Raw genomic sequence first — 26858 nt, 5'->3', positions numbered from 1 at the left:
CTCCCACCTCTTGGTTATTGTGAATAATATTGAGATGAACATGGGTGTGTTGCTTTTACTATGGAAATCAAAACTACCATTGTAATGGGGAGTCTAGTAATCTAGGGAGAATGTATGAAAACTGAGGCAGAAAGTTGGTGCTGGGCAGTAGCAGGCTAAGTATCTCAGGAAGCAGCTTGTGTGGGAGAATTCTTGGCTTACATTGTCTGAACACTCGTACATCTCATTTAGGAAAAGCAGATTGACTTTCAGCATGACCTCTGGTTTATAGAAAGGCAATGTCTTCATCTGTTCCTATTGCTGTAACAATGTACCTTAGGCGTGGTGTGGCGGCTCACACCTATAGTCCTAGGTGACTGAGGCAAGAGGCTGAGACAGGAGGTTTGCTTGAGCCCAGGAGTTCGAGACCAGCCTGGGCAACATAGTGAGATTCTGTCTCTACAAAAATACAAAAAAATTAGCTGGGCGTGGTGGCAGGCACCTGTAGTCCCAGCTACTCAGAAGGTTAAGGTGGAAGGGTTGCTTGAGCCCAGGAGGTCGAGGCTGCAGTGAGCCATGATGGCAACACTGTACTTCAGTCTGGGCAACAGACTGAGGCTCTGTCTCAATAAACAAACAAACAAAAAAGGAAAGTACCTTAAACTGGGTAATCACTCATATAAACAATAGAAATATATTTCGGTCAGGCATGGTGGCTCACGTCTGTAATTCCAGCACCCTGGGAGGCCGAGGCGGATGGATCACCTGAGGTCAGGAGTTTGAGACCAGCCTAGCCAATATGGTGAAACCCCCATCTCCACTAAAAATACAAAAATAAGCTGGGTGTGGTGGTGGGCACCTGTAATCCCAGCTACTCAACAGGCTGAGGCAGGAGAATTGCTTGAACCCAGGAGGCAGAGGTTGCAGTGAGCCAAGATTGTGCAGTTACCCTCCATCATGGGCAACACGAGTGAGATCCTGTCTCAAAAAAAAAAAAAAAAAAAAAAAAAAAGAAACGTATTGCTCACAGGTCTGGAGGTTGGGAAGCGGGAGCTCAGGCTCCTGCAGGCCCAGTGTCTGGTAGGGCTTGCTCTCTGCTTCAAAAATGATGCCTTCTTGCTGCGAGCATCCTCACATGGCAGAAAGGCCCAGGAAACTTCCTCAAGCCTCTTTTGTAAGGACACAAATCTCATTCATGGGAGTAGAGCCCTCATGACCCAGTCATCTCCCAAAGGCTCCACCTCTTAATGTTATCCCACTGGGAATTAAGTTTCAACATGCAAATTGTTGGGCGGCAGGGACACCAACATTCAGACTGTTGCAGACTATCTGGCCACGAGGGGTGGATCTTTTTTCCAATGGTCCAACCATGTCACATAGCTCGTACCTCCAGCATCATCATGTGTCACCCAGTGGGTTTGTAGGAATCACTCACTTCCAACTTGAAGACATGTGCTCTGCAAACTGCCCGAAGGGAGGCCTAATGACGGGGAGGAAAGGGCATAGATTCTGAACTCTTGACTCTGAGGACTTCAATTTTAGTCCCAACATGGTCATTGTTTTCAAACTTGGGTAAATCATTGAAGCTCTTTATATTTTAGATTTCTCATTTGTTAAATGAGGATGATAATAAAGACTTTACACATTTTTGGTGAGGATTTAATGCGAATAACTGTACATTTTTAAATAAGTGTTTGTTTCATTTTTGTTTTTTTTTGAAACAGGGTCTCACGCTGTCGCCCCCTAGGCTGGAGTGCAGTGGCACCATCACGGCTCACCACATCCTCGACCCCCTGGGCTCAGGTGATATTCCCACCCCAGCCTCCTGAGTAGCTAGTACCACAGGTGCCCACTACCATGCCCCCCTAATGTTTATACTTTTTGTAGAGGCGGGGTTTCACCATGTTGTCCAGGATGGTCTCGATCTCTTGACCTTGTGATCTGCCCACCTCAGTCTCCCAAAGTGCTGGGATTACAGGTATGAGCCATTGTGCCCAGCCTCTACGTCCCTTTTATAATAGCTGCTTCCTTTGTCTTTATAACTCTGTGCAAGTTTATCAGGTCTCCCTAAGGTATCAGAAGCATAATTCTCTCCTCTCAATCCTAATGGAAAAAGGCCTATGTCTTCCCTGGGGTTTAGAGCTACCATAAATAGCAAGTGGTTACTCAAGATTTATTAATTAATGAGAACATTTGTGGGGTGTGCCAGAGATTGCCAGTTTTCCCTGAATGTCCATTCTCCCCACTCCTTCCTTAACAATAGAACTCTTATTTCTTAGCCGGACAAAAAGCTGTCCAGAATTAAGACCAGTATTTCCCTGCTTCCCCTGTGGCTAGAATGTGGTTAGGTGCTGAGCTCTGGCCTATTGAAACAGTATCTGTTTACATAGTTTTTTAAGGAAAAAAAAAAAAAGAAAAAAGAAATGGTTAAATATCCAGGCAGTTAATTAGCCGCTTTCAAAATATTTGAAGTGGCCAGGTGCAGTGGCTCATGCCTGTAATCCCAGTACTTTGGGAGACTGAGGCAGGTGGATCACCTGAGGTCAGGAGTTCAAGATGAGCCTGGCCAACATGGAGAAAACCTGTTTCTACTAAAATTACAAAATCAGCTGGGTGTGGTGGCAGGGGCCTGTAATCCCAACTACTTGGGAGGCTGAGGCAGGAGAATTGCTTGAACCGGGGAGGCGGAGGTTGCAGTGAGATGAGATCACGCTATTGCGCTCCAGCCTGGGAAACCAGAGCAAAGCTCTGTCTCTCTCTCCCTCTCCCTCCCTCTCTTTCTCTTTCCCTTTCCCTCTCTCTCTCTCTCTCTCTCTTTCTCTCTCTCTCTCTGTGTGCGTGTGTGTGTGTGTGTGTGTGTGTGTGTGTATATATATATAGGTATGTATGTATGTATGTTTGACAGGTGAGGGGTAGCAGAAGCCTGCCTTTTGAATTACCGAGTTCCAGAACATTTTGTCATTGCTGCTGTCTGTCTTGGAGCATGAAGTGGAAGCCAAGGGATGATCTGAGTCCCTGACGATTGTGGGGTTTTCAAATTATTCCCCTGTGCTGTTCATCTCCAGGCGTGGTTTATGTGCAAGAGAAATCAAGTTCTTCCTTACTTATGCCACTGCTGCTTTATTTTTATTTATTATTATTATTATTTTGAGATAGAGTCTTACTCTGTTGCCAGGCTGGTGTGCAGTGGTGTAATCTCAGCACACTGCAACCTCGTGGGTTCAAGCTATTCTCCTGCCTCAGTTTCCCAAGTAGCTGGAACTACAGGTGCAGGTCACCACACCCAGCTTCCACTGCTGCTTTAGATTTTCCATCACTCAGAATGGAGCCACATGCATCTTTACTTATCTATCAATTCACTTATTTAATTTTTTAAAAGATGGGGTCTTACTCTGTCAGCCAGGCTGGAGTTCAGTGGCATCATTTTCACCCACTGCAGCCACAAACTCCTGGGCTCAAGTGATCATTTTGCCCCAGCCTCCCAAGTGGCTGGGACTATGGGCGTGCCCCAGCATGCCAGCTCAGAATGGAACCAAATGCCAACCGATATAGGACCATCTTCATTATTCTTTCTCACATGCTATTTTTACATACACTAATTTTTAAAAAACCGCAGCACACATTATTTTCTGTGTGTAGCATATTCTAAAACATAAAGGGCCCAAAACTTGATGTGGCAGAGATTGTTGGCTTAACTAAGAAACAGAAACCAGGAGGCTGAGGCAGGAGAATCCCTTGAACACTGGAGGCAGAGGTTGCAGTGAGCCAAGATCATGCCACTGCACTCCAGCCTGGGTGGCAGAGCGCGACTCTGTCTCAAAAAACAAAACAAAACAACACAAAAACCAAAAACAAAGAAAGCACTTGAGTATTTAAACAGAGAGATGCTAATGCAGGGACTGTTTACTCAAAGGATGCAAAAGCTGAACAGAACAGCAAGTTCACCTAGAGATCATCACCAGCTGCTAACACTGTTAAGCTGAAGGGACAGAGTGAAGAGATGCTACAGACTGCATTGCTTTTTCCAATTTGTTTCTTTCTTTCTTTTTTGAGACAGCGTCTCACTCTATCACCAAGGCTGAGTGCAGTGGCGTGTTCACTGCTCATTGCAGCCTCAACCTCCTGGACTCAAGTGATCCTTCCGCTTCAGCCTCCTGAGTAGCTGGGACTGCAGGTATGTATCACCAAGCCTGGGTGATTTTTTATTTTTTGTAGAGATGGGGTTTCACTGTATTGCCCGGGCTGGTATTGTCTCCAATTACTCACTGCCCTCCCAGTAAGAGGAGTGTATACCCTACGTTATTGATATGTAGCTTGCTTTGATTAATAACATGTGAGAAGTGGTATATATTACTTCCATGTTGAATCATATGATATAGAGGTAAGGCAACTGGTATCTGCAAAGGCTCCCAGCAGGTAGGCAGCTTGACCAGAAAGGAAGCCAAGGGCTTGGAATCGGGACATCTGGATTCAATCCCTGGCTCTGCCACTTACTACCTGATAGGCCTGGGGGCAGTTGCTGGGCTTCAATTGGTGTCAGTTCCTACACTGGGAGAATGTGCTCAAATAATGGATTTGTACTAATCTCACATTGTCTTTTCATCCTGCTGTAATATACCACGGATCAACCGTGCACTAATAATCTCTTAAAAGAGAGCACCTTGCCTTAAGTTGAGTCCTTTTTTTTTGCCTGTATGTGTCCTGTGGATTAAATTTAGTATTTGTCCCAGTACTTATTCATTAAGTTGGGGTTTTCCCCCTAAAAATGAATATTCCTTCCATGAACCAAAGCAGTGAAAAATCTTCTGATTCTAATTTTTAACAGGAAAATTCCATTGGCTGATAAAAGAATGCTGTTTCAGGAGTGACCTGAAGGGTGTGGGAGAAACATCAGCACCTCAGGACCTTAGACAAATGCAGACCCTTTTGAGTGTGTTGAGGGTTTTGATGGATAAATTTTGTAAAAGGAGCTTCAATGCACTGTTTTAGTTCCCTCTCAGCTCCTCCAGGCTACATTTCAGAGCTGCCAATTGAGCACCTCACCTGCCATGGTCACTTTCGTTTCCTTTTTCCGTGGGAGAAAGATTATATTTCACTTGAGCTACACCAGCGAGATTTCCTGAGCTCAGACCACCAAGGATGTAGTTGCGATAAAAAGTGAGAAGGCTAGGGGTGAGGGTGCCCAGTGGCCACTAGTCAGTCCAAGAGTTGTTGTGCTTTCAAAATCATCACATAGGCTGGGCGTGGTGCCTCACACCTGTAATCCCAGATCTTTCAGAAGCCGAGGCAGGAGAATCACTTGAGCCAAAGTAGTGAGACTTTGTCTCTACAAAAAAATCAGAACATTAGCTGGGCATGTGGTATGGTCCTGTGGTCCCAGCTACTCAGAAGGCCAAGGTAGGAGGATTATTTGAGCCTGGGAGGTAGAGGCTACAGTGAGCCATGATCATGCCACTGCACTCTAGCCTGGGTGACAGAGGGAGACCCTATCTCAAAAAAAAAAATCACCGTATTACTCTTAGTGATGTGCCTAGAGGTCACTCTGCTGGACACTTTTTCTAAAGTGTAAAGTTCTGGCATTGGGAGCAAAAGAAAAGACACTTCCTCCCTGAGAATGGTGAATTGGATCCATGAAACAAGAAGGGAGGCCCCAGTCTGCCTGGATTTCCTAGGCAATGTCCTGTGACCTCTTAGCAATCTCTGTGACTGATGGTGACATCAATTTTGTAATGGATGGCCATGACAGCGGCAAATGGGAGTGCTACCCTCCACCACACTGGAGCAGGGTCTAGATTTCTCAGAGCCATCCTTCTGCATGTACATTGCTTTGCCCTCTGGGTCAGCTGCAGGTGAGTAGGATGGCAAAAAATTCTTCTACTTTGAAAGTCTTTCGGGAAAGAACTGTGTCTGATAAATTAGTATTTGGGCCTTCAGAGACATAAGGGATGTTCCTGAAGTTTTGCTGACTCGTTAAAGCTTTTTAAGCTAATACATACAAAATAAAAATATTCCTTTCCTATTTTCACCAAGGAAAAAGGGTAGGACTCCATTCCATTTCCCACAAATTTAGTGGCTTAAAACAACATAAACTTATTATCTTAAAACATTATTATTATTAACTTTTAAAGATGGGGGCTCTGTCACTCAGGCTGGAGTGCAGTGGTGCAATCATGGCTCACTGCAACCTTGAACTCCTGGGTTCAAGCAATCTTCCTGCTTTAGCCTCCCACGTAGCTGGGATTTGGGGATGAGTCACCATGCCATGCAAATTTATTACCTTGAAGTCATGGAGGTCAGGAATCCAAAATGGGTCCTTAGGGATAAAATCAAAATGTTGGCAAAGCTTTGTTTCTTCTAGAATCTCTATGGGAGAATCCTTTTCATACCTTTTCCGGCTTCTAGAAGTTACCCAAATTCCTTGGCTCATGGCCTCTTCATGCATCTGCAAAGTGCATCACTTCAACCTGCTTCCGTTGTCACATCTCCTCTCTGACTCTCATGCTCCTGCCTCCTTCTCATAGGGACCCTTGTAATTGCATTGAGCCCATCCAGAGACTCTAGGATAATCTCCCCCACCTCACAATCCTTAGCCTAATCATATCCACAAAGTGTCTTTTGATATGTGAAGTGACATATTTACAGGTTCCTAGGACTAGGACATTGACATCTTTGGGACCATTATCCTGTCTATTGCACTTAGTAAAAAAACAATAGTAGCACAGAGATATAAAGTAAAAAGTGAAATCACCCCCAATAATCTTAACTGCTTCTGTTATCTAGCTTTTCTGCTTATTTGCCACTAAATTCTGGATAGCTTATTCTATATCTCTGTTTCTTGATTCGTCAACTTAAAAAATATAAATTGACTCCATGAAACAGAAACAACCAATGGGGAAAGGACTCCCTATTCAATAAATGATGCTGGGATAACTGGCTAACCATATGCCGAAGATCGAAACTGGACTCCTTCCTTACACCATATACAAAAATTCACTCAAGATGGATTGAAGACTCAAATGTAAACCCTGGAAGAAAACCTAGGAAATAGCATTCTGGTCATAGGCCCTGGCAAAGACTTTATGACAAAGATGCCAAAAGCAGTTGCAACAAAAACAAATATTGACAAGTGGGACCTAATTAAACAAAAGAGCTTCTGCAAAGCAAAAACAAACATCAACAGAGTAAACAGACAACCTGCAGAATAGGAGAAAATATTTGCAAACTATGGCATCTGACAAAGGTCTAAAATACAGAATCTGTAAAGAACTTAAATCAACAAGCAAAAGAAACCAAACTGTAGGGCTATGGGTCCCACAGGGTCGTGGGGTGTCCCTTTTGCTGTGCTGAGGCACAGGATCTGAGAAGTAAAGTGACAGGACACTGAAGAACTGGAGAAGAGCAGCCGGACTCAGGTGACCACACCACCTATGAGCAGAGACAGGCAAGGCCCCGAATGTCCAGAAGCATCTGTATTTATTAGGTACAAGCAGGGGGAAGGGTCGTGAGTGAGGTCATCATCTGTAGGCTTAGTGACAGGGCATACATAATCATATGAGTAACAAGGGAGGGGGCCACCCCATTATGTCACCTAGGCAGAGAGGTGGGCCATGCGCAGTAGGGGGCCGTGCCATGGACAGTAGTAGAGGGTCGTGTACAGAAACGGGGTCCGCCCCCATTAGGTCACTGAGGCAAGGAGGTGGGCTGTGTGCAACAGGTGTCGTGCGCAATACTTTTTATCATTGGCCAGAACTTTACACACGGCCATACTTGATTGCAAGAGTAGAAAATGTAGACTTTAGCTGAATGGCTTTGTCCTTAGGTAAAACTTAAGGAATCTCTTATTAGATAAAGGATGCTCATGAATAGTCAGTTTCTGTCGCACCAGGGCAGGCTGTCTCTCTCCTACACTACACTGGCCCAAACATGGACTTCAGCATGTTTCCATGATTCACATACACACATAAATGCATACACACACAAGGCTTTTGTTGGTGATTAAATAGACTATTTAGTTTGGGGAAATGGATGGCATTATGTAATACATGATAAAAGTTATAACATTAGACCATTTTAAAACAGCTTCATTGGGATATAATTATTTTCTTTCTTTTTTTTTTTTTTTTTTTTTGAGATGAGATCTCATTCTGTTGCCAGGGCTGGAGTGCAGTGGCACAATCATGGCTTACTGCAGGCTCAGCCTTCCCAGGTTCAGGTGATTCTCCCACGTCAGTTTTTGTATTTGTAGTAGGGACAGGGTTTCACTATGTTGTTCAGGCTGGATTTGAACTGCTCGACCTAAGCGATCCTTCTGCCTTGGCATCTTGAAGTGCTGGGATTACAGGTGTGAGCTACTGCACCTGGCCTGGGGTATGATTGATATGCATAAAAACAGTACTCACTTAATGTATATAATTTGATAAGTTTGGACATCACATGCACCAGTGATACCATCACTACAGTCAAAGTAATAAATATATCAATCACCTCTAAAATTTCCTTGTGTCCCTTTGCCCTGTGTGTATGTGTGTATGTGTGTGTGTGTGTGTGTGTGTGTGTTAAGAACACTTATGACATCTTCCCTCTTCACACCTGTTTAAGTGTACAACACTGTATAGGCACAACTATAGGCACAATGTTGTACAGCAGATATCTAGAACTTACTCATTTTTTATAACTGTAATTTTATACTCATTGAACAGCTCATTCTTCCCTTGTCCCCATCTGCTGGAAACCACCATGCTATTTTCTGCTTTTCTGTTTTACTATTTTAGGTACCTTACATAAATGAAATCATGTAGAGTCTGTCCTTTCGTGCCTGGCTTATTTCATTTAGCAAAATGTCTTCTAGTCGATACCTTTTGTTGCAAATGGCAGAATTTCCTTTTTAAAGGCTGAATAACATTCCGTGTGTGTGTGTGTGTGTGTGTGTGCCACATTTTTTAAGCACTCATCTCTTGATGGACTTTTGTGTTGTTTCTGTAACTTGGCTACTGCAAATAGTGGTGTAATGAACATGGGAGTGCACATATCTCTTCAAGGTCCTGATTTCAATTCTGGATAAATTCCCAGAAGTGGGACTGCTGGATCATATGGCAGTAATGATCCAGCACTTTCTTTTTCTTAAGACCCCCAGCCATTTCATTATGCTTTTAACACCCTCCTTCTGCTTTTCTTTTTACTTTGCTCACTTTGTATTTCCAGATTATTGCTCATCCCTAATGCTGAGTGGCTTAGCTTTCTTTCTGTGTTCTTTTTTTTTTTTTTTTTGGGGATGGAGTTTTGCTCTTGTTACCCAGGCTGGAGTGCAATGGCGCGATCTCGGCTCACCGCAACCTCCGCTTCCTGGGTTCAGGCAATTCTCCTGCCTCAGCCTCCTGAGTAGCTGGGATTACAGGCACGTACCGCCATGCCCAGCTAATTTTTTGTATTTTTAGTAGAGACGGGGTTTCACCGTGTTGACCAGGATGGTCTCGATCTCTTGACCTCGTGATCCACCTGCCTCAGCCTCCCAAAGTGCTGGGATTACAGGCTTGAGCCACTGTGCCTGGCCTGTATTCTTAACTATATGCCCTGACAGTCTCACTTTCCATTCAAGTGATTTTATTAAGGAATTTTGCTAAAGGGACATGATTCTCCTCTAGGAGGAAATCAATGGCCAAATGTTAAAATTATGATTTTCTTTTACTCTGCTCTGAGTTTGGGCATAGTAAAGAAGAGATCAGAAAGAAAAATATAATGTTAGGTTGGTGCAAAAATACTTGCGGTTTTTGCCATTACTTTCAATGACAAAAACTGCAATTAAACTTCCATCAACCTAATACAAAAAATATAAAGTATATATAATTGTAGAGTAAGATTATGAAAATTTTACTTTTTTTCTCTTTTACAAATTTATTATTATAGAAATGTGTTTCCTTGATCATAGGAAAATATAACAGGCATATTTAAAAAGCAGTATTTTTTCTTAAAACCGGTGAACACTTTGCATAAATTACATTCAGTCTACCTTCCTGTCTGCATTTCTGTATGTAAGAAAACAGAAAAGAACAAATGATAATAGCTAAAAATCATTGGGTGCTGACTATGTGCTAGGCAATTCACTAGATACTGTACATGAATTAACTAATTCAATATTTATAACAACTCTACAATGTAGGTACTGTTTTTATTATTTTCATTTTATAGATAAGGAAAGTGAAGCACAGTTTCTTACTTGTGTGAGCTCATACAGCTAATGAGAATAATAATCAAAACAAATTCATAGAGCACTTACTATATGTGCTTCTCTAAGTGCTTTATACATAATACCATTTAATTCTCACATGAACCCTGTGTGATAGACAATATTATGGACCCACTTATAGATGAGTAAATTGAGGCCCAGGAAGGTTTAGAAACTTGCATCAGGCTACCCAGCTAGTAAATGTTGATATGGTTTGGACCTGTGGCTGTGCCCAAATCTCACGTTGAATTGTAATCTCCATTGTTGGAGGTGGGGCCTGGTGGGAGGTGATTGGCTCATAGGGGTGGACTTTTCATGAATGGTTAGCACTTGGTGCTATTCTTGTGACAGTGAGTGACTTCTTGTGAGACCTTGTTCTTTAAAAGTGTGCTGTAATGTCAGAATAGCATTGCCCCTGCTTTCGCCATGTAAACTGCTTGTTTTACCTTCCACCATTAGTAAAATCTCCCTGAAGCCTATCCAGAAGCAAATATTGTCATGCTTCCTGTACAGCCTGCAGAACTGTGAGCCAACGAAACCTCTTTTCTTTGTGTATTACCGAGTCTCGGGTATTTCTTTATAGCAAAGCAAGAATGGACTAACACAAGTGGCGAGGCTGGATTTGAACCTGGACATTTCTGGTGCATGTCCATTCTCCTAAGCTTTGCACTCTTAAATATTAACACACACTACCTGAGCTTGAATTGTAAAGTTAACAAGTTTTTTCTAACAAACGAGAGGGTTGTTGCAGAGACTACCTTTGAGAATACCAGTATCAGGGATTGTAAACCGTGGTAAATAAGCCTGCTACTGCTTGGTCATTATGTGTGTTAAGTTGGTGGAATTGAATTTCCATGGAATCTAGTTGGGTGCATCCATTCACAGCAGGGCGGTTCGACTCCTAGGAGGGCAGGGTTTGAATTACAGCAACCTAAAAATGAAGTGAGACCCTTGCCTGCAAAGTAAACACCAGAATGCTTATTCAAAAAGCAAAGCCTGGATTTGTTAGGCTCTCTCGAGAGATGCCATAATTATGAAAGGCCTTATCCCTGCTGGCTTCCTGTGCACAGAAAAGCCTAATGATGCTGACAGGTCATATAAGTTTGCACTAATGGGCTCATGTTTTATTTATTCAGGTGCTGATTTGACATTGCCCACCTCCAGTGAATCTATGGATTTAGAAATAACTGGGTTCTCTCTCCATACTGTGATGTTATCTCCAAAAATGAAGGAAATGAGAAACAGGAAAGGCCTTGGATTCCCTGCAGATAGCTCCTATAGTTTACAATAAGAACTCAAATACTACAAAAAGCATTAGGCAACATTTAAAACACAAATCAACAGTGTTTAACATGATATATTGCAAAGAAATTTCTGGCACCAAAAGCCTCTTTTTAAGCAACACTTCCACCCAGTGCCAACTAAATAATGTAACAGCATCTGGACTCTTTCTAAATTGAGCATGAAATTATGTATTTCTCCCATGACACAGATGATACCAAAAGGCAACATTTCCTAAAATAAAAAATGAAGGGTAAATTAAGCTGGCTAAGGAAGGCTCTCCTGTGCCTTCTTTCTTTTATTTTTAAATAACTTTTATTGTTGAAATAAAACATACCCACAAGAGTAAAAAATTATGGATGTGTATCTGGGCACATTTTTGCAACACCCAGGTAAATAAAAAAATCAGAAAATGCCATGTCCTCAAAACTTTTATGCCCTCCTTAAACCCTTCTCCTCAAAATCAGTATCCTGACATTAAAAATATTTTTGATTTAAAATATAACACAGATCCACAAACCACATAAACATATGTATGGAATACAAATTATTATAATGAACACTTGCAACTACCACTAAGGTTAAGGAATGAAACTTGACAAGTTATAGTTACGGGCTGAATAGTGTGCTCCCAGAATTCATATGTCGAAGTAGGTGTCCAGCCAAATCTCATCTCAAATTGTAGCTCCCATAATTCCCATGTTGTGAGAGGGATTCTGTGGGAGATAATTGAGTCATGGAGGTGGTTCCCTCCATACTGTTCTCTTCCTAGTGAATAAGTCTCGTGAGATCTGATGGTTTTACGAGGGGAAACCCCTTTTACTTGGTTCTCTCATTCTCTCTTCACTGCCACCATGTAAGACATGCCTTTCATTTTCTGCCATGATTGTGAAGCCTTCCCAGCCACATGGAACTGTGAGTCCATTAAACCTCTTTTTCTTTATAAATTACCCAGCCTTGGTACTTTATCAGCCTTGGTCTTTATCAGCAGCATGAAAATGGACTAATACAAAGCCCTAGTCTCCCTTCCCCCAATGTGATTGTGTTTAGAGATAGGTTAAATGAGGTCACAGGAATAGGGTCCTGATCCAAAATGACTGGTGTCCCTAGAGGAAAAGGAGCAGAAACCAGGATACACATGTACAGGGGAAAGATCAAGTGAAGAGGCAGCAAGGGGTTGGCCCACTGCAAGCCAAGGAGACAGGGTTCCCGAGTAGCTGGGATCACAGGTGTGTGCCACCACACCTGGCTAATTTTTTGTATTTTTAGTAGAGATGGGGTTTCTCCATGGGGTCAGGCTGGTCTCAAACTCCCAACCTCAGGTGATCTGCCTTTCTTGGCCTCCCAAAGTGGTAGGATTACAGGCATGAGCCACTGCTTCTGGCCTAGTTTTGTCTGTTTTGTAAAAAATATATCATTGCTATAGTTTGGGTTAGTTTGTCCCCTCTAAAACTCATGTTGAAATGTAATCCCCAATGTAACAGTATTAACAGGTAAGGCCTTTAAGAGGTGATTAATCCATTCATGAATTAATGGATTAATGGGTTAACTAATTAACATGTTATCAAAGTAGTGGGTGTACCATAAAAGCCAGTTTGGCTCTCAGGGCAGCCCTCTCACTTTGTGATGCCTTCTACCACATCATGATATAGCATGAAGCCCTCAGCAGAAGCTGAGCAGATGTGGTTGCCTGATCTCGGACTTTCCAACCTCCAGAATTGTGAGCAAAATAAACCTCTTTCTTTTATATATTGTGCAGTTTGTCTCAGATACCTTGTTTTAGCAACAGAAAATTGACTAAGACAGTCATTTAGGCCTCTTGTAATCTAAAAGTTCCCCCACTATTATTATTTTTTACCTGTGCACTGTACTTGTTGAACAAACACCCTTTGCCCTGGTAGTATTACCCAGTAAGAAGTAATCTGGCCAAAAATGTCAAACTTGAATGTAATCAAGACTGTAGATACGATTTTCAGCCAGGCTATGGCAAGACTTAAAGTTCTGGCAAAGCGGAGGGAAGGCAGGGAGAAGGGAGGGTGGGGATATGGGAGGAAAACCATGGAGAAATGGGATCAAAAGAATAGAGAAGAAAATGTTTTCAGAAGTAAAGTCAACTGCATGCAATCTGTGAACAAAGACAAACACACAAGGAGAAGAAGTGATTCCATTTTCAATTACTTTTTTTTTTTTTTTTTTGAGATAGACTCTTGCTCTGTCTCCCAGGCTGGAGTGCAGTGGCAAGATCATGGCTCACTGCAACCTCCACCTCCTGGGTTCAAGCAATTCTCATGCTTCAGCCTCCTGTGTACCTGAGACTATAGGCATGTGCCACCTCGACTGGCTAATTTTGTATTTTTTAGTAGAGAGGGGATTTTGTTATCTTGGCCAGGCTGGTCTTGAACTCCTGGCACAAGTGATCCCCCACCTCAGCCTCCCAAAGTCCTGGGATTACAAGCTTTAGCCACTGTGCCCAGTCCAAATGCCATTTTATAGGAAATGCAGATGACAGAGGACATCGTTCAAATACTCACAGATGCAATTAGCAATATCTAGTACAACTTCTATAAGGAAGCCAGGAAAAATGCTTATTTTCACTTTTAAGAAAAAACAATATTAAAAACAATAAATTGATTCCCCATCACCCTTCAAAGAGAACCAAATTTTTAAAGCATCATTTTGATCTCAGATATTTAATTTTACTTGAGTAGTGTAAAAATTATAATTTGTGTTTTTCAATAAATTGTCAACTTTATCTAAATTTTCAAACTTATTGGCATATGGTTATTCATGATTTTGGCTTATTATACTTTTAAGAGATGTAGTATCTACAATGATGTCCCTTTTCTCATATATAATATTGGTAATTTCTTTTTCTTTTTTTCTTAATCAGTCTGATTAAAGCAGATTTTCTCAATATTAGCATTATCAACACTTTAAACTACGTAATTCTTTGTCATGGGGGCTTTTCTGTATATTATAGGATGTTTAGTAGCATTCTTGACTTCTACCTACTAGATGCCTGCTGTACTCTCAGTCATAACAATCAATAATATCTCCAGACATTGCCAAGTTGCCTTCAAATGAGAAGGATTACAAAATTCACTGAAAAAATAGATTATCCAAGTCACCAAATATCTATTAGAGAAACTAAATTTGTACATTTAAAAATGTTCTCATGAAGAAAACTTTAGGTCCAGATGGCCTTACTGGTGAATTCTACCAAGCATCTGAAGAAGAAACAATATTAATTATATGAAAATACTTCACAAATATTGAAGTAGAGGAAATATAACCCAATTCATTATATGAAACCAGCATTAACCAAAACCGAACACAAAACCCTGTAAACCAATGTCTTCCATGAATGAAAATGCAAAATGTTCTAATAAAATTTTAACATGTCAAATTGGAAAGCACATGAGAAGGAGAATATGTCCTGACCAAGTGGGATTTATCCCAGGAATGCAAAATTGATTTAATATTTTAAAATCAATCAATATAAAAATCAACTTTTTATCATATTAATAAACTGAAAAAAATCCGATGATTATCTTAATAGAAACAGAAAAATGTTTGGTAAAATCCAAAATTGATTCCTGATTAAAAACTCGAAGTTCATTAAGAATAGAAGGAAACCTCTTCCATTTGTTCCTGGTAAGAGACAACTGTTAAAATGCACAGCTAACGTGTGTAATAATAAAAGAGTGAATCTTTGTTTTCCTGTGAAGTCAAGTAACAAGCCAAGGATGTCCACTATTAACATTTCTATTCAATATTGTACTGAGGGTCTAGCCATGCGATAAGGTAAGAAAAAGAGACAGACTAGACAGACACCTATCCCTACTCAGCAGAAATAAGGAGACTCTCACTCAGGTATCCAAAGAAGCGCAATGGGTAACCTCAGCTTCTACTCACATTGAGCAGTAATAATGTAGCGTCTCCCTCCTTCCACTCCAGAGTGGTATCAAAAGAAGCTAGCTATAACAGAAGGTTTTAAATAACATCCAGAGTCTCATAGCGTCACACTTAAAACAGCCTGATTTATATTAAAAAGCACTAATTATAACAAGGACCAAAACAATCTCAAACTAATTGAAAAAAGACAATCAGTAAATGCCACTACTGAGATGACAAAGAGAATGAAAGTACTTGATGAAGACTTTAAAGTGGACATGATAAAATTATTACATGAGCCATTAAAAACACACTCAAAACAAATGAAAAAATTGAAAGTCTCAGCAAAGAAATGAGATATAAAAAAGTACATCTTATATAATTCTATATCCACACACACACACAGAGACACACACACTCAAATTCTTTTACCACTACCTCTCACCTTAAGAAAAAATCAAGCTCCAGTTTTTAATAATTTTTTTTTTTTTTAAGACAAAGTCTCACTCTGCCACCAGGCTACAGTGCAGTGGCACCATCTCGGGTCACTGCAACCTCCACCTCCCGGGTTCAAGCGATTCTCCTGCCTTAGCCTCCCGAGTGGCTGGGACTACAGGTACACGCCACCATATCCAGTTAATTTTTGTATTTTTAGTAGAGAAGGGGTTTCACCATATTGGCCAGGATGGTCTCTATCTCTTGACCTTGTGATCTGTCTGCCTCTGCCTCCCAAAGTGCTGGGATTACGGGCGTTAGCAACCATCCCTAGCCTTTAATACTATTCTTAATAGTAGCTATTTTTAAGATAATTTATATACCATAACATTTGATATTTTAAAGTGTGCAGTTCAGTGAAATTTAGTACATTTTTGGAATTATGCAAGAATAAACACTATATAGTTTCAGAACACTTTCATCACTCCCAAAAGACCCCACACCCATTAGCAGTCACTCCCCATTCCCCACTCCACCCAGACTTTGGCAATGACTTATCTGCTTCCTGTTTCTATGGATTTGCCTATTCTGGACATTTTACATATGTGAAATCACGTAATATATGACCTTTGTAACTAATGTTTTCAAGGTTTATCCATGTTATGGAATGTATCAATAGTTCATTAGTTTTTACTGGTAAGTAATATTCCATTGTATAAATATATCACATTTTGTTTACTCGTTTACCAATAGAAGAATATTTGGATTGTTTCTAATTTTGAATGATTGTAATAATTCCTCTATGAACATTTATGTGCAAGTTTTTATGTTGTGTACATATGTTTTCTTTTTTCTCTGATATATACCTAAGAATGGACTGGGTCTAGATAACTCTGAATTTTTTTGTGTGTGAGATGGAGTTTCACTCTTGTTGCCCAGGGTGGAGTGCAATGGCACCATCTTGGCTCACTGCAACCTCTGCCTCCTGGGTTCAAGCTATTCTCCTGCCTGAGCCTCCCTAGGAGCTGGGATTACAGGTACCCACCACCATGCCTGGCTAATAACTCCAAAAATTTTGAGGGCCTAGATAACTGTTAAAAATTTGAGGAACTACCAATCTGGTTTCCAAAACGGCTACGCTATTTTAAAATTTAAAATTCGATCTGCAATAGATGAAGGTCCTGGTTTCTCCACATTCTCACCAACACTTGTCTGTCTTATTTATTATAGTCAGTCTGGTGAATATGAAATATATGTTCTTGTGATTTTGATTCACATTTCTCTGATGGGTAATAATCATGAGAACGTGTTTATGTGCTTATTGGTCTTTTGTATATTTCCTTTAGTAGTGAAATGTCTGTTCGAGTCTTTTTTTTTTTTTTTTTTTTTTTAAATATAGGGTCTCACTCTGTTTCCTAGACTGGAGTGCAGTGGCCAGATCATAGCTCACTACAGCCTCCACCTCCCTTGCTCATGTGATCATCCCACCTCAGCGCCCCTCCCCTTACCCCCGGTAGCTAGAACTACATGTGCATGCCATTATGCCCAGCTAATTTTTGTATTTTTTGTAGAGACGGAGTTTTGCCATGTTGCCTAGGCTGCCTTCCATTTTTTAATTGAATTGTTTGGGTTTTGTTGTTGCTTTCTAGTTCATTATATATTCTGAATATTAATCCCCTATCAGATACGATTTGCAATATTTTCTCCCATTCTCTTGGTTGCCTTCTCACTCTATTGATGGTGTCCTTTGATGCACAAAAGTTTTTAATTTTGATATAGTCCTATGCACCTATTTTTAATATTGTCACTTGTGCTTTTGGTGTCATATCTAAAAAAGGCCATTGCCTAACCCCAAGTCACAAATATTTAACTCCTATGTTTTCTTCAAACAATTTTGTATTTTAGCTCTCACGTTGTAGTTCATGATTCATTTTGAGTTAATCTTTGAATATGGTATAAGGTATAAGTTCCAATTCATTCTTTTGCATATAGATATTCACCTGTCCCAGCACCCTTTGTTGTATACTTCCCCTATTGTAGTGTCTTAACATTCTTATTTATTATTTTTTTAATTTATCCAGCTTCTTTTATTTCCAACTTTTAAGTTCAAAGGGTACATGTACAGGCTTGTTACATGGGTAAATTGCATTGACATTCATTGAAAATCAGATGGTCACCAGGTTGTGTACCAGCAGAGCAATAGCTGCAACAGCTGTGCCCCATTCTCCCAGGACAGTCTGAACCAGCGAATGTGGTGCTGGATGAGAGGATGGTGCAATAATTCACTGCAAGAGATTATTTGAATATATTTTGCTCTATAAGGATGGAGTGATGTTTCAGATTGAGCAAGCTACCAAGCAGTGCTCAGAGATGGCCCTGACAGAGACCTAGGAGCCTCCTGACATTCCTCAGAACTCCACCTTTAAAGATCAATACTCCACTGGGGGCCCCCAGGTACAGACCAGTGTCCAGGAGTCACTGGACAGAAAGTCAGCCAGATCCTAGGAAATCTGGATTGGCATCTATACAGTCAAAGATTGTCACTCTGTCTGGGAAACCTTTATCAAAAATTACAGTGTGATACTGTCTATGTGATTTTTTTTGACACATGGCTGAGTATTAAAGAGCCGTTGGTGTTTATCCCTTCGAGCACATGCCAGATGGTCCAGGCAAAAAAGATGAGCAAGAACTGTCGAACACACAGAAGTTATAGCATCAGATGTCAGTCGCCAATGGCTTCAGTGGGAGATGGTCTTGTGACTAGTTGGGATGAGAATCTTTGACATAAATAGGAAGATACACATTGATGTGGGTTTTTTGGTATGTTTGATTTTGACTACTCAAGATATATTTACAGAAGAAAATAGAGAGTATGTGGTAATATGGGCCGGCTAGATGGCTACTATGAACACTTCAGATATTTCCAATGGCTATTTGGGTCTGGGTTTTCTCCATGTGCAGGTATATATGCAGTGCAGTGTCATACAAAGAAGGGAGAGGTCAGTAGGAGCAGTTTACCTTGGCAGGGAGTATTTTATTACCAACATTGTTCCACATTGTTGGTGATAATAAAAAACAGAATGATTTTGGCCAAAAATTAAAGAAAAAGAAAATCAATTGACTATCGAATGTTAAGAATTTATTTCTGGATTCTTGATTTTCACCCATTGATCTATATGTCTTTTCTTTTTCTTTCTTTCTTTCTCTCTCTCTCCTTCCCTTCCTCCTTCCCTCCTGCCTTCCTTCCTTCCTTCCTTCCTTCCTTCCATTTTTTGAGACGAAATTTCATTCTTCTCACCCAGGCTGGAGTGCCATGGCATGGTCTCAGCTCACCGACACTTTTGCCCCCTGGGTTCAAGCGATCCTCCTGCCTTAGCTTCCCCAGTAGCTAGGATTACAGGCACATGCCACCATGCCCAGCTAATTTTTGTATTTTTAATAGAGATGGGGTTTCACCATGTTGGCCAGGCTGGTCTCGAACTCCTGACCTCAGGTAATCCACCTGCCTCAGCCTCCCAAAGTGCTGGAATTACAGGCGTGAGCCACCACACCCAGCTTCTATACATCTATTCTTATGCCAGTAACAAACACACTGCCTGTAGCTTTGTAATATATTTTCTTTTCTTTCTTTCTCTCTCTCTTTTTCTCTTTCTCTATTTCTCTCTTTGTCTCTGTCTTGACAGTCTCAGTCTTTTCGCCCAGGCTGGAATGCAATGGTGCAGTCTCGGCTCACTGCAACCTCTGCCTTCTGGATTCAAATGATTCTCCCGCCTCAGCCTCCCAAGTAGCTAGGATTACAGGCGCCCGGCACCACTCCGGGCTAATTTTTGTATTTTTAGTAGAGACAGCATTTTACCATGTTAGCCAGGCTGGTCTCGCATTCCTGATTTCAGGTGATCCGCTCACCTCGGCCTCCCAAAGTGCTGGGATTACAGGCATGCGCCACCACACCCAGCTGTAATATGTTTTCAAATCTAGAAGTGTAAGCTGGGTATGGTGGCTTACACCTGTAAACTCAGCACTTTGAGAAGCTGAGGGGGAAGGACTGCTTGAGCCCAGGAGTTTGAGGTTGCAGTGAACCATGATTGCACTAATGCACTCCAGCTTGGGTGATAGAGCCAGACCCTGTCTCCAAAAAAAAAAAAAAAAAGTGTGAGTCCTCCAATTTTGTTCTTTATTTTAAAGATTGTTTTGGCTAGTGTGGGTCTCTTGCATTTCTATATGAGTTTTAGGATAAGCTTGTCTGTGTCTGCAAAAATGGCAGTTGGGATTTTAATAGCTACTGCACTGAATCTTAGATCAATTTGGGGAGTATTACCATCTTAATAACACTGAGTTTTCTGATCCATAAACATGGGATGTCTTTCCATATTTTTAGGTCTTCTTTAATTTCTTTCAACATTTTATAATTTTTAGTATAAGCTTTACACTTATTTTGTTAAATTTGTTTCTGAGCATTTTATTATTTCCATGTTATTGTGAATGCACTTGTTTTCATTTTTGATTGTTAATATGGCTTGGCTGTGTCTTCACCCAAATCTCATCTTAAATTGCAGCTCCCATAATCCCCATGTGTCATGCGAGGGACCCAGTGGGAGGTAATTGATCCTGGGGGCTGTTATCTCCATGGCGTTCTGCTGATAGTGAGTTCTCACGAGATCTGACGGTTTTGTAAGTGGCTTCCCCGACTACCCGTGCTTCGATCTGCACTTTCTGCTCCCGTCGAGATTGTAAGTTTCTTGACGCCTTCCCCAGCCCTGCAGAACCGTGAGTTAATCAAACTGCTTTCTTTTATAAATTACCCAGTCTCAGGTATTTCTTCATAGCAGCATGAGAATACAGTTTTCCTTTGCTGGTGCATAGAAATATAATTGATTTTTTGTATACTGATTTTGTATCCTGAAAACCTGATAAATTCATTTACTTGTTCTACAGATGTTTGTGAATTACCTAGGAGTTTCAAGACACAGTCTGAAAATAGAGATAGTTTTACTTCTTTCCAATTAAAGGGCCCTTTATTATTTTTTTTCCTGTCTAATTACCTTCATTAAAATGTTGTATAGAAGTGCTGAAATTGGACATCTTGTCGTGTTCCTTATCTGAGGAGAGATTTGTCAATATTTCAGCATTCAATATAATGTTAGTTGTGGCTTTTTCACAGAAATCTTTTATAAAGTTGCAGAAGTTACCTTCTAGTTTTAGTTTATAGAGTGTATTATGAAAACGTACTTTGTCAGACTCTCTGTGTCTATTTAGATGATTATGTGGATTTTTGCTTTGTTAATATAGATTATTACATAGATTAATTTTCATATGTTGAACCAACCTTGCAGCCCTGTGATAAATCACCCTTAATCAAGAGGAATAATCCTTTTTATGTGTTGTTGGATTTAGTTTGTTAGTATTTTGTTGAGAAATTTTGCAAACATATTCATAAGTGATATTTGTTTGTAGTTTTCTTGTGATTTATTTTGCTTTTAAGGTAATATCAACCTCATAGAGTAAGTTGAGCGATGGTACCTGTTTTTCTATTATTTGGCAAGTTTGTGAAGCATTGTTGTTGGTTAAACATTTGGTAAAATTTACTAGTAAAGCTGTTTAGGCCTGGTTTTTACTAATTCATTTTTTAAATTTAATACTTGTTATAGGTCTATTCAGAGTTTGTATTTTCTCTTGGGTCCATTTCAGGAGTTCCTGGCTTTCTAGGAATTTCTTCTTTCATTTAGGTTATCTAACTTATTGGCATATCAATATTCAAATTATTCTTTTATATTCCTTTTTATTTCTGTAAGGTCAACAGTAATGCCTCTTTTTTCATTTCCAAAATCAGTAATTTGAGTGGTCTTTTTTTTTCTCCCTTGGTCAGCATAGCTAAAGGATTGTCAGTTTTGTTGTTTTTAATAAAATGCCTTTTGTTTTATTAATTTTCCCTATTTTTCTATTCTCTATTTAATTTATTGAAACTCTAGTTTTTATTTTCTTTCTTTTGCTTACTTTTAATTTAGCTTCCTGTTATTTTTCAAGCTTCTTAGAACATTAAGTTACTGATTTGAGTTTTTTTCTTTTTTAATATAAGAATTTATACCTACAGATTTCTCCCTAACCACTGCTCTAGCAGTGTCCCATAAGTTTTGGTATGATGTATCTTCATTTTCGTTAATCTCAAATTTTCTAATTTCCCTTATGATTCTCTTCAATTGATTAGTCATTTAATTGTATATTGTTTAATTTCCATGTATGTGAATTTCCCAGATTCCTTTGTGTTGTCCATTCTTTTGATTCCACTGTGGTTAGAAAACATACTGTGTATGATTTCAACTTTCCTAAATGTATTGAGGCTTGGTTTATGACCTAGCATATTGTCTATCTTGGAGAATCATCCATGTGAACTTGAGAAGAATTTGTGTTCTATCTTTCTGAGTACATTGTTCTATAGATGTCTGTTAGGTAGGCTTAGTTTATAGTGTTGTTTGTCTTCTTACTGCTCTTCAGCCTACCTTTGATCCACTATTGAAAATGGGAATTGGCCAGGTGTGGTGGCTCATGCTAATCCCAGCACTTTGGAACGCTGAAGTGGGTGGATCACTTGAGGTCAGTAATTTGAGACTAGCCTGGCCAACATGGTGAAACCGCATCTCTATTAAAAATAAAAAAGTTAGCCTGGCAGGGTGGCAGATACCTGCAATCCTAGCTACTGGGGAGGCTAAGGCACAAGAATTGATTGAACCTGGAGGCAGAGTTTGCAGTGAGCTGAGATCACACCACTGTACTCCAGCCTGGGTGACAGAGTGAGATTTCATTTCAGAAAAGAAAAAATTGGATATTGATAACTCCAACTATTATTTTTTAATTATCTATTTCCTCCTTCAAATTTTTCCTTCTCTACTCTCAGTCTTCACATCTTTCAAGTTCTTTCAGTTAAGCTATTGGACATCATAGGCAATCTGTTCTTTGGACAGTCATTGATGTTTTTAATCTTTTCATCTACCACAATTTGGATAATCTGGGCCATCCATTACATCTTTCTGGTGATCTTTGAAAGAAATTTCTGGCTTGGTTTGGCTCGATAATAATTGGCCTAGTCTGTGCAGATAATATTGCTCTATGAATGTAAGTTCCCAAACATATTTCCCAAAGGCAGGTGTAGCAAGTGGAAAACGATGAAGGCAGCTGCCCTCCATATTGAAAGATCCCATCTGGGTTGCTATGGCCAAGTGAGAGAGACGTCAATGGCATTCTTTCTGGGCTGTTCCCGAATAAGAAATCATGTTGCCCTCAATTAAATACTTTCTATAATGAAGCCTTCCTGAAGTTTGATTTATTTTCTTAGTGGTTGCCCTGGATTACCACTATCATGCTTACCGTAATCTAGTTTGAATTAATGTTTTTTAAACTAAAGAGCTTTGGCATAGCAAAAGAAATTATTAACAGAGTATACAGACAACCTACAGAATGGAAGAAAATGTTTGCAAACTATACATCTGATGAAGATCTAATATCCAGAATCTGTAAGAAACTTAAACCATTCAACAGACACAAAACCAATAACCCCATTAAAAGTGGGCAAAAGAGATAACACACACTTCTCAAAAAAAGACATACAAGTTGCCAACAAACATATAAAAAAATACCCAACATTATAATCATCAGAGAAATGCAAATCAAAACTACAATGAGATACCATCTCACATCAGTCAGAATGGCTATTATTAAAATGTCAAAAAGTAACAGGTACTGGTGAGGTTGCACAGTACCTCAAAAGGGAACAGTTACACATTGTTGGTGGGAGTGAAAACTAGTTTAGCTACTGTGAAAGCAGTGAGGAGACTTCCCAAATAACTTAAAATGTAACTACCATTTGACCCAGCAATCCCAGTGTTGGGTATATACCTGAAGCAAAATAAATTGTTCTATCAAAAAGACACATGCACTCATATGCTCATCACAGCACTATTCATAGTAGCAACGACAAACAGTCTACCTAGACACTCATCAGTGATAGGCTGGGTAAAGAAAACATGGTACATATATATACACCATACTATACAGCTATAGAAAAGAACAAAATTATGTCCTTTGCAGCAGCTGGAGGTCATTATCTTAAGCAAACTAATGCAGAAACAGGAACCAAATACTAGATAATTCTTTGTAATGGGGACTTTTCTGTACATTATAAGATGTTTAGTAGTAGTCTTGGACTCTACCTGCTAGATACCAGCAGTACTCTCCATTGTAACAATTAATAATATCTCCAGACACTGTCAAATCACCTCCATATGAGAAGCATTAGATTAGAGGTTTATTACTTTTATTGATCTTTGAAAAATATTGGTAGTTAACTATTGATTTGAATTTTTTGTCTTCTGAATATCTCATATGTTTATACTTTCTGTAACTTTTTGGACTTATGGAATACAGTTATAACTATTGTGTTCTTGTCTGCTAATTCTAATATCTATGTCAAGGCTGGGTTAGTTTTGAAGGATTGATTTACCTCCTCATTATGGGTCATATTTTCCTGCTTCTTTGCTTACCTAGTAAATTTTGACTGGATAGCAAACCTTGTGAAATGTACCTTGTTTCTTGCTGGATATGTTTGCATTTCTAGAAACGTTCTTGAGTTTTATTGTGATAGACTATTAAGTTACATGGAAATCATTTGATTCTTTTGGTTCTTACTTTTAAGATTTATTAGGTAGGATGAGAGCAGTGTTTAATCTTGAGTTAATGATTTTCCACTATGAAAGCAAGACTCTTTTGAGTGCTCTACCTAATGTACCATGAATTATGAGGCTTTCCTGACTGGCCGGTGGCAGCAGACACAATTCCCAGCACTGTGTGAGCTCTGCACACTGTTCCCTTTATTCATTTTGGGACTTTTTTTTCTTTGGCCTGGGGTAGTTTTCTCACATATTTGTGCCCATCTGTGCTTTGCTAGCCAATGGTTTGAAATCTCTGGAGTTCTCACTGGTGTGCTCCTACTCTCTCTTGTCTGGTACTCTGCCCATAAACTGTAGCCACCTTGGTATCCCCGGACTCAGCTCTACCTTTCAAACTCTGGGAGGGGAGTCCCCTAAACTCCACATGGGATTTCCTGCCCTGTGCTGCATCCTGGAAGTTCTCCCAAGGCTATGATCTGGTCAGTCTTAATGTTCGTATGGTTAATTTTCTATCTCTCTGGGGTCACTCCTGTTTGTTACTTGATGTTCATATATTTCGCTTCTTATTAACAATGATTTCATGTACACATTTATTTTATATTGCTCAGAAATAAAGGCTATGTAAATACATTTTTTGAAACTTCAGAAATAGGGTATGTTTTTAGAAAAAGGTAACATATCAAATTTAAAGAACAAGAAAATAGGAAGAGTTACATAATTATGAAATAAATTGAAACTGAAGTCTGTGTAGATATGAACATCAAGATCGGGCAGATTTACAGTCAATGTCTATAACTTGTTCAAAGAACAGATAACTCTAGTCTCATACAAAATATTCTAGAGAACAAACGAGGGGGGATTTACTTCATTTTATGATACTAATATAACTTTGACAACAAAACCATTCAAGGCAATAAGAGGAAAGAAAGTTTTTGGTCAATCTTTCTATGAACAGATACAAAAAATCTAAATCTAGCAATATATATATTTTGAAAATATTAAATCTAATCATGCCCATCCCTGCTTTGGATTCTTCAATGGTTTGTCAAATTTAGAATAAAATTGGAATGCCTTACCATGGCCACGCCAGGCTATACACGATTTGTTCCCTACTTGGCCTCCTGATTCCCTCTACCCCCTTCTCTTCTCTTTCCACTGTTGTGTTTCACTCTCCATTACATACAACTTGTTTTATTTTGTTTTTGTAAGTCAGAGCTTTCATACTTGCTCTTCCCCACTTCCACGCCCCTCTACCACCCAGATCTTCATAGGGCATGCATATACCTAACCTACCCATCATTTAGATTTCAAGCTTAAGCCTCACCTTTTTATAAAGTCTTTTCTTGTCTGCGTTTCCCAAATAGCTTCCATTCCTTTTGTCGCTCTGTCCTCTTTCCTTGCTTTATCTTCTTCTTGGCACTTATTAGTGTGTGATTATTCACCACTATGGGATTACTATTATCTTTTATTGTTACTAGTACTCTTCTTCTTGCTAGTATACAGACTCTAGGAGGGAGAGGGCTTAATTTTATTCACCTCTGTATTAGCATCTAGGACTATGCTTGATTCATAATAAGGGTACAATAAATACAGTTTGAATTAATGGGTACCATATCTTCCAAATATCTGTTTTAAGGTTAAATATCTTCATGCTGTATTTTTCCTCTAATGAAATAAATAAATATTTTGGGGTATAGGTTGGTTAAGTAGTTTAATTGTAACTTATAGTAAACTCTTATTCATTAGAATTAATTGGAATAAACAAATTTTTTATCATAAAATTCTTCAAACATGCACAGAGAACTGTAAAATAAACTTTTATAAATGCTTTATGCAGATTCAATAATTATCACAATTTGCCCCACTAGCTTTATCTATTTTCCCCTTTTCCTGAATTATTTTAAATATGATTCAGTAAGTCTTGTCATTCTCTTTTCCAGAGTTAGATATGGATCTAAAATATGGATATTTTCTGAACTAACTACAACATTCTTTATATTTAGCAAAATTATTAACAACTCTTTTATGTCTTTTAGTACCCAGATCACAACCAGAAGTTTTCAATGGCCTTCAAAAGTATTTTCACATTTAGTTTGTCTAAAGCAGAATCCCAGAAGAAATCTACACATTATATTATGTTGTTTAGTGTTCTTAACTTAAGCAAAAACTCTAGAACAATATCTCCTGACTTTTTTTCCATGCCACTTACTTGTTTCAGAAACTGGGTCAGTTGTCCTACAAAACATGCCATGTTTAGAATTTGCCTGTTTCTTCTGGTGCTGCCACCGAATTTGTTCTTCTATTCCTCATATTTCCCACACACAGAAGTTAGCCACAGAGCCAGCTTAAATTCAGTTTCTGCTTTCTTGGCCAGACTCTTATAGATG

The 26858-nt window shown here is 39.5% G+C and overlaps 1 pseudogene; it reads left to right on the top strand.

The window, feature by feature from the left end:
• The first annotated feature begins 5731 nt into the window (after positions 1-5731).
• On the top strand, positions 5732-18594 carry LOC116558237 (annotated as a pseudogene).
• The last annotated feature ends 8264 nt before the right edge of the window (positions 18595-26858 follow it).

This window comes from Sapajus apella, unplaced genomic scaffold (genome assembly GCF_009761245.1).
Source record: "Sapajus apella isolate SASKATOON/1434 unplaced genomic scaffold, GSC_monkey_1.0 scaffold21, whole genome shotgun sequence".
NCBI classification, from domain to species: domain Eukaryota; kingdom Metazoa; phylum Chordata; class Mammalia; order Primates; family Cebidae; genus Sapajus; species Sapajus apella.
This window is presented reverse-complemented; position numbering and strand designations above follow the sequence as displayed.